Source organism: Zea mays, chromosome 9 (genome assembly GCF_902167145.1).
Source record: "Zea mays cultivar B73 chromosome 9, Zm-B73-REFERENCE-NAM-5.0, whole genome shotgun sequence".
NCBI classification, from domain to species: Eukaryota; Viridiplantae; Streptophyta; class Magnoliopsida; order Poales; family Poaceae; genus Zea; species Zea mays.
In genome coordinates this window covers 123,172,444-123,186,549 of record NC_050104.1, presented here as the reverse complement: position 1 = coordinate 123,186,549, position 14,106 = coordinate 123,172,444, and the positions used below count along the sequence as shown (strand labels likewise).

General features: G+C 41.2%; 3 pseudogenes across 3 annotated transcripts; 2 read left to right on the top strand and 1 right to left on the bottom strand.

Annotated features, from left to right (window-relative positions):
* Nucleotides 1–274: 274 nt before the first annotated feature.
* LOC109942385 (ATP-citrate synthase beta chain protein pseudogene) lies at nt 275–2,979 on the top strand (annotated as a pseudogene). Its single transcript, NR_161212.1, has 10 exons — nt 275–623; nt 1,186–1,297; nt 1,386–1,485; nt 1,610–1,675; nt 1,761–1,883; nt 2,097–2,187; nt 2,319–2,386; nt 2,507–2,560; nt 2,652–2,722; nt 2,872–2,979. The product of NR_161212.1 is annotated as an ATP-citrate synthase beta chain protein pseudogene (transcript).
* Nucleotides 2,980–3,047: 68 nt separating this feature from the next.
* LOC103640253 (DUF1682 superfamily pseudogene) lies at nt 3,048–4,534 on the top strand (annotated as a pseudogene). Its single transcript, NR_163492.1, has 3 exons — nt 3,048–3,204; nt 3,815–3,876; nt 4,193–4,534. The product of NR_163492.1 is annotated as a DUF1682 superfamily pseudogene (transcript).
* A 199-nt stretch (nt 4,535–4,733) lies between these two features.
* Nucleotides 4,734–6,769, bottom strand: LOC100282525 (arabinogalactan protein; annotated as a pseudogene). Its single transcript, NR_174091.1, has 4 exons — nt 6,658–6,769; nt 5,416–5,487; nt 5,119–5,339; nt 4,734–5,034 (listed from the first exon to the last, which is right to left on the bottom strand). The product of NR_174091.1 is annotated as an arabinogalactan protein (transcript).
* Between the last annotated feature and the right edge of the window lie 7,337 nt (nt 6,770–14,106).

The following is a 14,106-nucleotide window of genomic DNA, read 5'->3' as shown; positions in this document are numbered from 1 at the left end:
TCACTCCCGGGGCCGGTGACTGTCGTCGTCATCGTGAGGTTTGCCCCACCCTCCAATCTCGCTGCAATCCCTGCTCTCTCCCGCCCGGATTGCCGCAATCCGCGTCCGACTGTCTATGGAAGGGGTGAATCCCTCTCGTTTCGCCGCATGCTCTCCTCCGCCCTTCACTCAGATCACCGGCACCGCCCCTCGATCCGCGTCCGCGCTGTCCATGGAAGGGGCGAATCCCACTCGTGTCGCCGCAATCCCTCTCGATCCGCGTCCCATCCGCGTCCGCGCTGTCCATGGAAGCTAAATTGATGAATCTATATGTTTTAGTTTCCATTTCCTAAACATAACTAAGAAGCTTATCCAGGGAAATCATTTTAGCTTTTTGCTGCTCCTTATGTGCTTTAGATTCAGCAAGACAATTCAAACTTTGCAAGTTTTGGAAGACTAATACCTAACTTTTTGGTAACTCGAATGAAACATGCACATACAGATCACCCTGATTACACGATTAATGGAGAGGAGGTACATGGGGTGGGGTCCTAGAACATACTGTAATGTATCAGGAGATGGCGGCGAGCTAGGTACTGGAGCGGCGGGGACTAAAGCTCTAGCGGCATGAAGATGTTTACTTGGTCAGGCTTTCTCTTCCCAGAACTGTAGAAGTCAATCAGACACTCCCTAAAGAAACATCAAAATCCAACAAGTAATGGGAGAAAGCATGTCAGTAGTACATAACTCCATTAAACTACATCCCGTTATTACTATATATTTATAAAAAAATTGTCGGATCTCATCCAAGCTGAGCTTCTCAGGTCAGTCACCATGATTTCCATCTAATTTGAGTATTTATTTCGTCAAAAGGTACTAATTATAAGGTACAAACTAAAGAAATCAGCAAACTTTCATGTAAAGTCTGGAATTACTCACTGAATCTAAATGCTCTACCAATGTTTTGAGGAGAAAGTCATCACACCAAGTTACCAAACTTGATGCAATTAATTATAGTTTGTACCTTATAATTGTTCATTGCAATGGGATGGATGCATGATTGTCCACTATTAGTTTGATTTTGGTAGCTCACTAGAGTTATGTTCATGGACTGTTGGAAGTAATATTAATTAGGATTTTGTATTGTATTATCTCTGCCCACTAACTTTTTTGTTTAGTGTATTATATAATTCATTTCTTTTACAGGTGCAATGAATCATGGCGACTGGCCAACTTTTCTCTAAAACTACCCAAGCATTATTCTACAATTACAAGCAACTTCCCATCCAACAGATGCTTGATTTAGACTTCCTTTGTGGTACACATCGACTCTTCATTCTTTGTTAACATGGTTGAGTGGCATTCCTGACTTACTTATTCTTTATCGACTCTATGCTTCTTTATAGGGAGAGAAACACCTCCTGTGCTTGAATAACAATCCTGGTTCTTATGATTTTTAGAAACTTTTCTTTGGACAAGTGAAATTGCTATTCCAGTTCATCCCACGTAAGTTCTGTAGGTCCTCGTATCTAGCATTTGATTAGCCAAAAAAATTGTTCTGGCTTTGGTGTTGACCATGCTATTTGATTGCTAGCACAACATGGTATATTTACTTATGTATCTTTTGTAGTATTAAAGTTGTCTATAGTGCACACCCAACAGCTGATGTATTTATCAACTTTGCATCCTTCCGAAGGTTAGCCATTATTTCCATTTTGCTTTTGTGAAAGAGCACATGATCTTGGATAACTAGAAGTTAACTATATTGGAGGCTTTTGCAGTGTTGCTATGTCTTCAATGTCAGCTTTGATGTGGCCAACAATAAGGGTTGTGGCCATTATCGTTAGTGTGTTTCTGAATCAGATGTCGAGTAGCTAATTTGTTATGTGTCTGCTAATAACAAGGTAAGGACTACTTAACCAACTGTTTTAAGAAAAAAATAGATGGTTCATTTACAAGTTGTCATCCGAACAATACATTTCCATATATAGGATTATATCCATGTATACAAGTTTATAAAAAACTTTTGGTTCATCGAAGACAATGTTATTGGCACACTCCATGTCATCTGCATATTGTCCCTTATTTTTAGTAAATAGTTTAAATACTGTTTGTAGGTTATCATCGGACCTGCAACAATTGGAGGAATTCAAGCGGGTGCTTTCAAGATTGGTGATACCACTTGAACCATTGTTTACATAATTCAGTGTAAGCTTTGCAAAAAGCACTAACAGCTGTTGTGCCATCTCTAGGACTAGCTTTTTATTTCATTCAGACCATTGGACGGGTTGTGCCATCTCTGGGATGAGCACTAACATCAGTTGTTTCCCTTGTTCTAGAAATGCTGTCGAGAAGGGAGAAGGCAACAAACTTCAAACCAGACTATGATATTGATATCCATATGAAGGTGAGGCTGTTACAGATAATATATATAAAGAGCATTATGTGCTTCACAAAAAAAATATTTATGAAAGTAAAAAATAGGAAGGTTTCAACACTTAATGTGGACTGTTATAAACTTCTCTAGGTCCTAGCTATGAGTGTGCAAGAATCCAGTATTCTTACAGGCTACAAAATGAAGGTACATTTTGCTACATCTTACACAAGAATGAGTTTTTTAAAAACAAAACAAGAATCTGAGATCTCATGCCTGCTGCTCTCTCTATATACAGTGCTGATACGGTGGTAGGAAATGAGATGATGAGGGGTATTTTTGGTGGTCAACGAAAGTGTGTCACAACAGGTACAGACAATGATCGAAATACAAATACGCGAACTCAGTTCATGTTAACGAGGGAGATGCATATTTGTCACAGTTTTACATGTTATTTAGCCTTTTCTTGTAGAGCTCCAGGTGCAGAGTCTAATTGGTGCTCCTTTTCCTCTCAGTAGTGCAGATTACAATGTCCATACCAAGATCAGCTGGGAATGCTGAAAGATGTGCTTTCATTATTGCACTCTGAAAGTTATGCATACATGACTCATGGTACAATTATATAGGTACTAGGATTTATCTCCCACCAACCCATTTAATTTTCGTTATTTTTTATTGCACATGCTTATCATTACATGTACTAAAACTGATGAATAATAGCTTCGACTATAATATCTGTAACTCATCCTTTTCTTTTTTGAAGGTTCGCACTATTAAAGTGGAAAAGAGGATCAATGAGATTGTGAACCGCTTGAATAAGACAAAGGTGGAACGGAAACCTGATTTAAAGGGTATGTCACATTTATTTGAAAGCATTTCTGTCGTCATTTTTATGTCAGCAACTCAGCATTCTATAATGAACATGGTTAAGTATTTTTCTTTTTATTTTTGGGATTCATAATGTGAGTTTTTATCTCACAAAGAAAGTGAGGATGTAATGTCTAGGCTTTGTTTGGTGGAGCTGTAGCTTTTCCAAAAGCACCTCCTGAAGAAGCTTTCGGGAAAAGCTTGGGAAGCTGCTCCTTGAAAGCTTCTCTGCTTTTAGTACAACAAAGTGCTGCTTTTATCAGCTTGAAGAAGCTGCTGCCCTGTTTGGGGGAGCCTCTAGCTTTTTGAGCTTTCTGTAGAAGCGAAAGCTGCCAGAAGCTCCCCAAATAGGGCCTTAGATCATTACGATTTTGCAGAATCTAGATGCGCAAAAGGATGTTATCATGATAACAAGATTTTTGAGAATCGTGAAAATGTTTGCGTATATGTTGGTATCTGTTTGGTCTATGAATAAAAGGCATGGTTGATGGATTATCGTTTTCAACTGAATGATAAATTTGACGCGTTGGCTTGTCGCATGTGCACTTCAGTCCTGTTATTTGAGTCAATAATCATCACATCGTTTCCTGCCAGCTGAAAGAGAGGCTATTAGTGCTGCTGAAAAGGCAGAAAGAAAGGCACAGCTTAGAGACAAGGTAAAGATATTTCTAATGCTATACCAGCCGTGTTTTCTTGTGTTGCCATGTGCTGGTTATGTAGAAATCAAAGATCTAACTTGTTTGTATTTCTAGAGCATATCAAATTATATTTATGGGCAGCAAACTGGTTGTAACGGATCTTGTAGGAACCAAATATTTATGTAGTTGATTCTATTGTAATAAATTTTCTAGGGCATATCAAATTATAAATAGGATGTTGGTACTACCTGATAAAATAACTGAACTGCTGAACTTTTGATAGTTAGAATATTGACATAACAGATCACTGGATTCTGTTTTTCTTCTGTTTCAGAAACGTAGGGAAGAGATGGAGAGGCTTGACAAAGAGAAGCAGGCTGATATCAGGAGCTACAAGGGTCTAATGGTCCAAGAGAAGATGACTTCCAACAAACAAATCGCTTCTGGCAGCAAGACCCTGCAGGAACTTGAAGAAGACTTCATGTGAGGGGTGGACATTATAAATGCCATGCTGAAGATTTCCTTGAACTGTTTCTGTCGAAGACAGAAGGGGTACCACAGGCTTGTGAGATACTGGATCTAAATGACTCATGGGCAGGCCATGGTCTGTTATTATCTCCTCTTGCTGTTGTGGTCTATGTAAACCTTGTTTACTTGCTGAAAAAACAACGGTTCATGCTCCGTGTGTTCAAATAATATTGTAGTGTTAAGTAACTGCTCCGTGTTGATGATTTGCTGGTGTTTCGTGATTGCTGCAGACATAGAAATCGTATATAGTTCAAATGATTTGAATTGAATCATTTTTATTTTTATTTGGAACACGGATTTTTTGTTCCAAAAGAATCATATAAAAATATTTACCTGTCACGGAGCAGTTACTTAACACTACAATATTATTTGAACACACCACTGCTTATGTACATCATTATTGAGCGAATTCACAACATTATGTACGATGTAACGGCCACAGACTCGCAGTATACGGGTCTCCCGGATATTGAAGCCAGTTGTGATAAAATGTTCAAACAGATACAACAGTTCATTGGCCATGAGTTTTGCCAATCCAGCAAGCGCTAATTCGCATCAGCTGGGCCGTGGTAGTTTCTCCTCCTCAGCTGCGATTCTGGGGCAGGTTGCTGAAGGTAAATCTTGGTAGGGTCATTTGGGTCAACATACCTGCGCATATATATCCACTAACATGAGTCCACAGCAGATAAACCAATAGCCAGGAGAAGAAGTTGCTAGACTGTGAGCACATACGCATGACGCATCATATCATCGACAGGAGTCTGCGCGGCTTGCAGAGGATCCACACGCGGTGCCATGTTAGCAGCAGACTGGGCTTCAAACTCATTGTAGCGCCGCACAGATGCAGTCAGGTTAAGGAAGAGAGGAACGAAAGTACCACAGCCGCCTTCCTTGAACAAGATCTTGAAGGTGTGAGTTGAGTACAGGGCCCTGTTCTGATTGTCTGGAACGACCTGCATTGGAACATTCGATGTTAGTGACCAACCATGTCATATATGTATTCTCTACCAAGCATTCTGTCATACTCACTGGTTCAACGAATCCAGAGATGTTGTTGCAGTGAAATATGGGCTGATTGAACTTCTCACCATGCACAAACAACTGCAGAGGTAAGCAAGAAAGAGCAATTAGACTGATATTGTGAAGAAACCATTTCTTAGAACCCCCAACATGTAATGTAACCTTGAATCAGGCAAAAGCACCTAGGGATTTTTTTTAAAGAGAGAACCCCGCACCTAAGCACCTAACAAAATGTGTTGGCAAACGTGACACACGGTAGACGCTACAACCACCAACAATCACCATATAAATTAGACACACTATATCGGTAGACAAAATATTCCGCTACTCGATACTCACCTAGAGCCTAAAGGGCAGTGACACTGTAGCAGCCCACAAGCTCAACAAAAGGCAGGTTGCAAGCTAAGGAAGCAACAAGGGCTTCTAAATAAGGAAGTGTCATACCGGTTGCAATTTCATTTAGAAAAGCATGTGCTGAAATCCCACATTGCACTGATATATAAACAATTTTTGCTAATAGAACACATCAATCATTCAAGAAACATCATATTGCTTGAGCACCACCTTGATGAATGCTTGATTGCTACAATATTCTCGAATGCCTTTTGGATCTCAGTAATGACATTAACCATGCATAGCAATATAATATGTGATATTAGCAGACACCTCTTTTTAACGAAAGCCCTTTATAGCTAACTAGACTGCCTTTCTTTTTAGTTTTTACTCTTTTAGTTCATTCCATTTCTTCAGTTCGCTTGGCTAGCAATATACTACGTTCACCTAAATTCTGATTGAGCACACATAAGCATTTGTCTTGTAGGTTGTGCTTTGCCTCCAGGCACTTTGGACAGGATCGGAGAGACTATTTTTCTTTGTAATAACATAGATCAAACAATTTTTTTAAGAAAATTGCAGTAAAGCTTAAGAAATGGGTCAATAATACAAGTCATCACGACACAAAGATAATATGGTGGAATTAGCATATGCTGGGGACCTTTTCCTATAACAGCATTACATACTAGACAAGGGTGAACCTCCACATGTGCAAAATCACAAGCTAACAAAAACATGAGTAGAAATTTTATGCTGATTATTAGTGATTATCGTATCATGGGTCTGTCAACGGTGTTGGTGCCATTGCACTTTTTTCCTATCCTTTTTTGTTCTGTGCTTTTGCCCTTGCATTTTGTTCAAATTATATAAGACTGAGAGCAGAAATAAAGAACCAACTTTCAGAACGGCATTACTTACCAGTGGCATATCAAAAGCAAAGAAGTTGCCAACAGGCTTGCTGGCAACAAACACCATCCTTATATTGGACAGGTAAATTGTGCCTTTTGTTTTCACATGACCTCCAGGAGCTCTGATTGATAATAACAAGAGAAGCAGCAGCAGTAAGAAAATATGGTTAGATATGTTTGCGGAGAGCAACTATTAAAAATGAAGCTTCCAATATAAGCATAGGTAATGGGCGAATGAGAAGGCAAATGATGTTCAATCTTAGAACTTATTAGTGACAAAAAAACTATTTTACTACTGATTTTTTACTGCTGTTGTAACATATGAAAGATTAATTTGGCTAGACAGTCCCCCCTTCCTCATATAACACCTGATTCTCCAACATTGTCTAAATAAGCAAATAGATGAGGTCATAAAGATCATAAATTAAACTTAAATTGTAGTAATATAATTGCAAAAACATATCGATGAACCAACCAGATTCGTCGCCAAACAAAGGGGCGGTGGCCGGAAGAATGGCCATCCTAGGCAGGACTTGCTCGGAGGAGAACCCTCCGAGGGCTCAATTCCGGCCGGCCACCACGCCACCTCTAGCGTGCCCATCCCGAACCACCCTCGATGTTGGGCCGACACCACGTCCCCTTCGATCCATTATATTTGACTAATTTCTGCCTCAAAAAACTAAAAAACTAGAGATGTTTATGTTTTTGACTCATCTTCAATTGACAAGGTGAGTGTCCCTGCGTCACAGGTCCAAGTTTCTCTTCGATATCATCCCGGACAGCTCGCATATATGTTATCCCCTATCTCATAACTATATAACACATGTGTGCATATATAAGTTATCGAGATATTATATGTCCCCGTTGCAACGCACGGGTACTGACCTAGTTAATAAAAATAGTTCCAAGATTTTTAGTCCAAACCTGGATTTATTTAGCATTTAAAGATGCCTAAACCTAGCCTTTTAGAGTTTTAGAATTATTCTGGTAGCTCAAAAAATCATAAAACTTTTTAGGTAAGCTTAGTTTAGTGATTAAAGCCCTTGGGTAAAGTTTTTGACATGCTTTGGACATTGTTTGGTCCCAAACCCCATACACTAGCTCCATAGGGTAAAATTGCCTAACCCTAATAGAATACTAACTTAGAAAACTTTAGTGACTAGTGGGCACCGTGAAGGAAAGTTGTATTCAAGATACAACTTAGTGTGCTTCTATTATAACTGCATATTCATAGCATCACATAAGCATTCATGTATATGTATTGTTATGTATATAAAACAAAGAAGAAGTGGTAGTCGAAGAGGAAGTTGCCCCGCAAGCTGAAATTCCACCCGTTGAGAACAACTTCTACTTTGATATCTGTGGGACAGACCCTGAGCTTCCTACAACACAAGGCAAGATCGGTGCGTTTACCCCTTTCCTTGTTGTTTTAAACTCTTTATCACTTGAAATGATGCATTATGTGATAGGAGTTGAGTGATAAAAAATTGATGCATTTCCTTCCTTGGAACTGATTACCATTCCTTGATACCTGTTTTACTTAAAAGTTTTCTAATGCTTAGTCTTGCCTTAGAAAACAAAATGTTTTGTTTTAAACAAAAATGATGCTTCATGTGAGATGGGAAGTTTTCAAAGAAAAGACTTGATGGTGAATCCATCATGGCCATGATGGGTTCAACATCTGAAAGGATGTACCTCTGCCAGGTACCTAACTTTGGGTTGTAAATAATAAAGAAGAGACCAGGCAGGTGACTTGCACGAGAAGAGAGTCTCAGTGTAGTGTCTCCGACTGAGTCGCTTAAGGACCGTGTCGATGTGGGCCTGCTGACGGAGGACCCTTTAACTGGCCACATGCCTCGTCATGGGTAAGCTTTGCCTTGGTCGGACCAATACTAGAAAGGCCACCATGCAATGGGAGTGGAGAGATGGCGAGAGTAGCATGTACCCTCCGTGGCAAGAGGTTGGACAGTGGTGTATCTGTGCTCTCGGTTGGCGTGAACTCGTTCTGGTCTTGAGAAACCCAGTGGCGAGTTGACATATGCAAGGGTTAAGTGCTACATACGTGTGGATGGAGATCCTCAGCTGAGTATTAATTGATTCGGATCGCCGTTACTTCTCGGATATGAAGACTTGGTCACTGACTTACACGTAGCATTCCAGTGAACTCAAAGGGTGATAAAAGATGGCTAGTGTAGGTCAAGTGCTTGAACTAGGAAAGAAAGAAATCTAGATGCAGGTAATGACATAACCTGATAATAAAACTGGATTTTTAAGGATCCACTATTAGTAAGCATTTATGCAAACAGAGTTTTTGATTCTTGATCAGCTTTACCTTGAATCCCACAAGCCAGCATATCCTTGAGAGTCTTTTCCTTTGTCGGGTAAGACTTGCGAAAGTACACTCCGTACTTAGGGTTTTTGAACCCATGTTGTTGTAGGTGATGAAACAACGGAGTTTTTTTTGTTTCCGCTCGAAGGTGGTGCCAAAGAAGGAGGTAGTTCAGTAATCTGTTTGGGGAGGATGTGTTACCACCTAGTTTAAAACACTAAGCTTTTGTGTGGGAGGATGTTCTACCTCCCTGTTTTGTAATAATAAGTTATGCACTCATAACACCTGGTATTGTAATAAATACTCTCCTTATATTTTATGAATGTAAATTAAGTTATTGTAATCCGCTTCCGCTTATTCTTTTCTCTGATTACGTGTGTAATGTCTGCGTGATGGGTGAAGCGCTCTTGGGCGATATGATGATGATACAGATGACTGAACTTGTCGAGTGATTATTTGCATCTACATGGTTGTCCGAGGTCCCTAGGACAAGGACATCTGTAAGTGGGCCTAATACCTTGGGAGGTTCTGCCACACTTTCCCTCTCTCAATCGGTCACACAGACAGGTCGAGTGCTTCTCCTTAATCACCTAGGTCACTAAGACCTTGCAAGGATCACCACACACTTAGTTGTCTCTTGGCTAGCTTTACAAAGCACTTAAGAAGTTTAGAGTGAGAAGAAGAGAGCAATCCAAGCAATAAAAGAACACAAAACACCCTCTCTCAAATCACTAAGCAATTGAGTTGATTTTGAGGTTGGAGAGGATTTGATCTTTGGAATGTGTATTGGAGTGAATGCTTTTGCTCTTGTATTGAATGTGGAGTTCAGAAAACTTGGATGACTTGAATGGAGGTGGTCGGGGGTATTTATAGCCCCCACCCACCAATTCATCTGTTGGCTGACTCTGCTGTTGACGGGCACACCGAACAGTCTGGTGGTGCACCAAACATGACACTGTTCATTGTCCGGTGCGCGCCACATCAGCAGACCGTTGGGGTTTGGAGCGGTTGACCATTGAAGTCCTTTGTCCTCTTGCGGCACCGGACAGTCCGGTGGCACACCGGATAGTCTGGTGCGTTCTGACTTCACTGCTCTGACTTCTAACTTGCGCACTGTTCACTGTTCATCTAATATCGTAGTCGACCGTTGAGCGCAGTTGACTGTTGCTCCGTTGGCTCACCGGACATGTCCGGTGCACATCGGACAGTCTAGTGAATTATAGCGAAGTGACTCTGGAAAATCCCGAGAGCGGCCAGTTCATGGGTGCCTTGGCCTGGGCACCGGACAGTGTCCAGTGCGCCACTGGCAGCACCCCTACTTGTCTTTTGCTCCAAACTTTGTAGAGTCCCCAACTCTTTTCTTTGTTGGTTTGTGTTGAACTTTATGCACCTGAGATAAGTGACAACTAAGCAAACTAGTTAGTCCACGTGGTTTGTGATGGACGTCAACCACCAAAATTGATTATAGGAAATGTATAAGCCTATTTCCCTTTCAATCTCCCCCTTTTTAGTGATTGATGCCAACACAAACCAAAGCAAATATAAAGTGTATAAATGTTACTAGTTTGCAATTTTGACAGATGTGCATAAGTTACTTTGAATTTAAACCAACTGAAAGTATTTCTAAGTATATATGATTGCTTTCTTCTAGTTTAACATTTTGGACCACATTTGCACCACTTTGCTTGTTTTTGCAAATCTCTTCAAATTCTTTTGTAAGTTGCCATTGGTATAAGAATATGATTTCAAAAAGCATTTTCGAGATTTTGATAATACCCCCCCTGTTTCAAATGCTTTCCTTTGGCTAGATAAAAGCTCCCCCTGAAGAAGTTCTCCCCTTAGCTGTCAAGAGGTGTTGGGGGCCTTCCTCTTCTGAAGGTCCTCAAAAACTTAACTAACACGTTTTTCAGTATAACATAGATCACTACAGGAGGCTTCGACTTTGAGATGAAGGTGTGCGTGGTATGAAGATGCAGTCTGAACGAAGGATAAGCTAGCTCCGAAGCTGTGGCTGAAGGAGCTTCGGCTTAGCGTGATGGCAACGATAAAAGGAGAAACCAACCTAAAGGTGAAAAGACTGTTTAGTCCTCGACAGTTTGCTATATGGTCAACAGTAAATGTCAAGGACATGAATGTAATTTTGTTCAGGCTGTGTCCTGTGCCTATAAATAGATGAACAGTAACACCGTACTATTCACTCTGAATTGTAATCAATCCTGCATCACCTTCACTTTTTACCTTCTGTCAAGCCGAAGGTATGAATGTAATATAAATGTTGTTGACATTTATTCATGTTTATAAGAATAAGGATATAAATAATCTAATGACTTTAAATGATTATTTATGTTCTTCTCATGTTTCATATGTATTTATTTATATCTTTACCCACTTAAATGATGAAGGTATGCCCTTCTTGACCTTTGTCTGAAAAACATTATATCCCAGGGAAATAATGCTTTGAAGGACGAAGGGCTTTACTCGTTAACAACTGTGTTGCTTTGTTCTTGGTGCAGAGCATCCGAGAACAAGGACCAACATTGGCGCCCACCTCTGGTGAACTCATCTGACCACCTTCAGCAAGCATCGACCTTCGTCATGCCGCCGAAGAAGACAGCCGGGCAAGGGGCTGCACTGCAGCCCCTGGATGTTAATTAGGAGACGCTACACGAAGCTAGGAGCGAGAAGAGGAAGGCTACCAGCCCAACACCTTAGGAGGAGCAAATGGACCAAGAGATAAGGAACCTTGAAGCTATCCATCAATAGGTTCAAAAGAAGAAAGAGAAAATGCTTCGGCTCACTGATCTCCAGAGAAAGATTGATGAGGCCACCGAAGAAATGCGCCATCTCAACGAGGAGGACCAAGACCAAAGGCCCCATCACAGAGAGCTTCGTCAAGAGAATTCTTACAACGATGATGAATGGTATGGTGATTTTCATCATGGAAATTTTGCTTTCGATGATGCTTCTCCTTTGGCAGCAGAATTGCAGGCTACCCCATGGCCCCCATCATACAAACCACCTCAGCTTCCTATGTATGATGGGCATTCAGACCCCAATCATTTCCTGATGAGCTAAGAAGCAACCATATCTTCATATGGGGGCAATACTGTAGTCATGGCGAAATCCTTTGTCATGGAAGTCAAAAGCGTAGCACAAACTTGGTACTCTTCTCTCCGGCCAGAGACAATCACATCATGGCAGTAGCTCAAGGATATGCTAATCACTAGCTTCCAAGGCTTTCAGACGAAGCCAGTCACTGCTCAGGCTTTGTTTCAGTGCACACAAGACCATGAGGAATACCTTCAGGCATATGTCCGAAGGTTCCTGCGTCTAAGAGCACAAGCGCCTATAGTGCCTAATGAATTTGTCATCGAGGTCGTGATCAAGGGACTTCGGCCAGGACCTACGGCTCAATATTTTGCTAGGAAGCCCCCACAAACCTTGGAGAAGCTTCTTCAAAAGATGGATGAGTATATCTGGGCCGACAACGATTTCCTCCAAAGAAGGGAAGAAGCATACAAGTTTTCTGAGATGGCCAGGGGCTTCGGAGGAAGAATTCACCCCAGGCATGTCAGGTCGATCCATAATTCCAACCCAAGTGATGACAGAGGAAGTCAACCTCAAAGGCAGCAACATAGCTCCCAGTCTTTAGGGCCACAACAAAGCTCCTTTAGGCCACCAGCCCCAAGAGGCAGAGGTGATAGAAGCTTTGGAGGAAGATACGAAGATTAGCCTAGAAGATTGTTTTGCTTGTTCTGCAGCGAAGATAAAGGCCACACCACAAGAATATGCCAAGGCACAATTCAGAAACAAAAAGTGATTGCTGAAGCTGAGGCACGACGGAATCAGCCGAAGCAGGTCCTACATACTGCTTCGTGCTATTCTCCCTATATCCTAGAGTACGTAGGTAATCAACAACCTACGACTTCTGTCGCTTTGGCAAGCCACTCTCAAGCTTCCTGGGCCCAGCTCCCCCCACCACCACCGCTACCACCTACTCTGACTCGAAGCCAGCAGCCAGAAGGGCACCAGCACGCTCAACAGTAGCGCGATTTTTGGGAGGAGTCCGAAGCCCGCACAGTCAATAGTACTATGCCTGAATCCAAGCACATCTACTAAAGAATATCCTACCCTTGGTGTATCTTTATCTTTTCTGTCGTTTTATTTTTCTTGTATGAAAAACAAGTTACAAAGGACAATCCTGATTTCATGTCATAATTGTGCTCATGTCATGGAGTAAAATGCTTCCTCCTAACAAACTTCGGAAGCTATAAAAGTCATTTTTAAGGGAGCGCAGAGTAAAGCTTCGAAGCTACAAAAGCCGTTCCTAAGGGAGCGTAGAGTAACTTCCGAAGCTATAAAAGTCGTTCCTAAGGGAGCGCAGGAGTAAGTTCCGAAGCTCAAAAGTCGTTCCTAAGGGAGCGCAGAGTAAGTTCCGAAGCTCAAAAGTCATTCCTAAGGGAATGCAGAGCCAAAATACCACCGAAATATAAGGTGAAGAAGCTCCAAAGTCGTTCCTAAGGGGATGCAGAACTTAAATACCACCGAAATAGAAGGTGAAGAAGCTCCAAAGTCGTTCCTAAGGGGATGCAGAGCTTAAATACCACCGAAATATAAGGTGAAGAAGCTCCAAAGTCGTTCCTAAGGGGATGCAGAGCTTAAAGATTCCAAAGACATCCCTAAGGGGATGCAAAGTCTTGAGTGTTTCAGTGTGGGCGTGTGTCTTCGGCATAAACATCATGTTGCATCATATCATCGCATCATTCCGCATAGCATTACATCATACATCATATCGCATCAACAACAGACTGAGCACGAAGCAAATCTTCAGCAATAACTTGATGAATGAAAGTGTGCTGAGGCACGAAGCGAACCTTCGGCAAATACAATTTTACTAGGAAAGTCTGTTAACAGTATCACACAACAGATTTTCCATAAAAAGGCTTCTTTCTTTACAAAGCATGAAAAGAAGGGAAGGTGTTTTTTCGCCGAAGGCTCAAAAATGGTATGTGTGTAAATTTCATGCATCGCAAAGAAATATATTACATTAAATTACATGTTTGTTAATTGTCTCTTACACACATGTTACATTGTATCATTACAACAAAAGCCTAGTCTTCTTTGAGAATT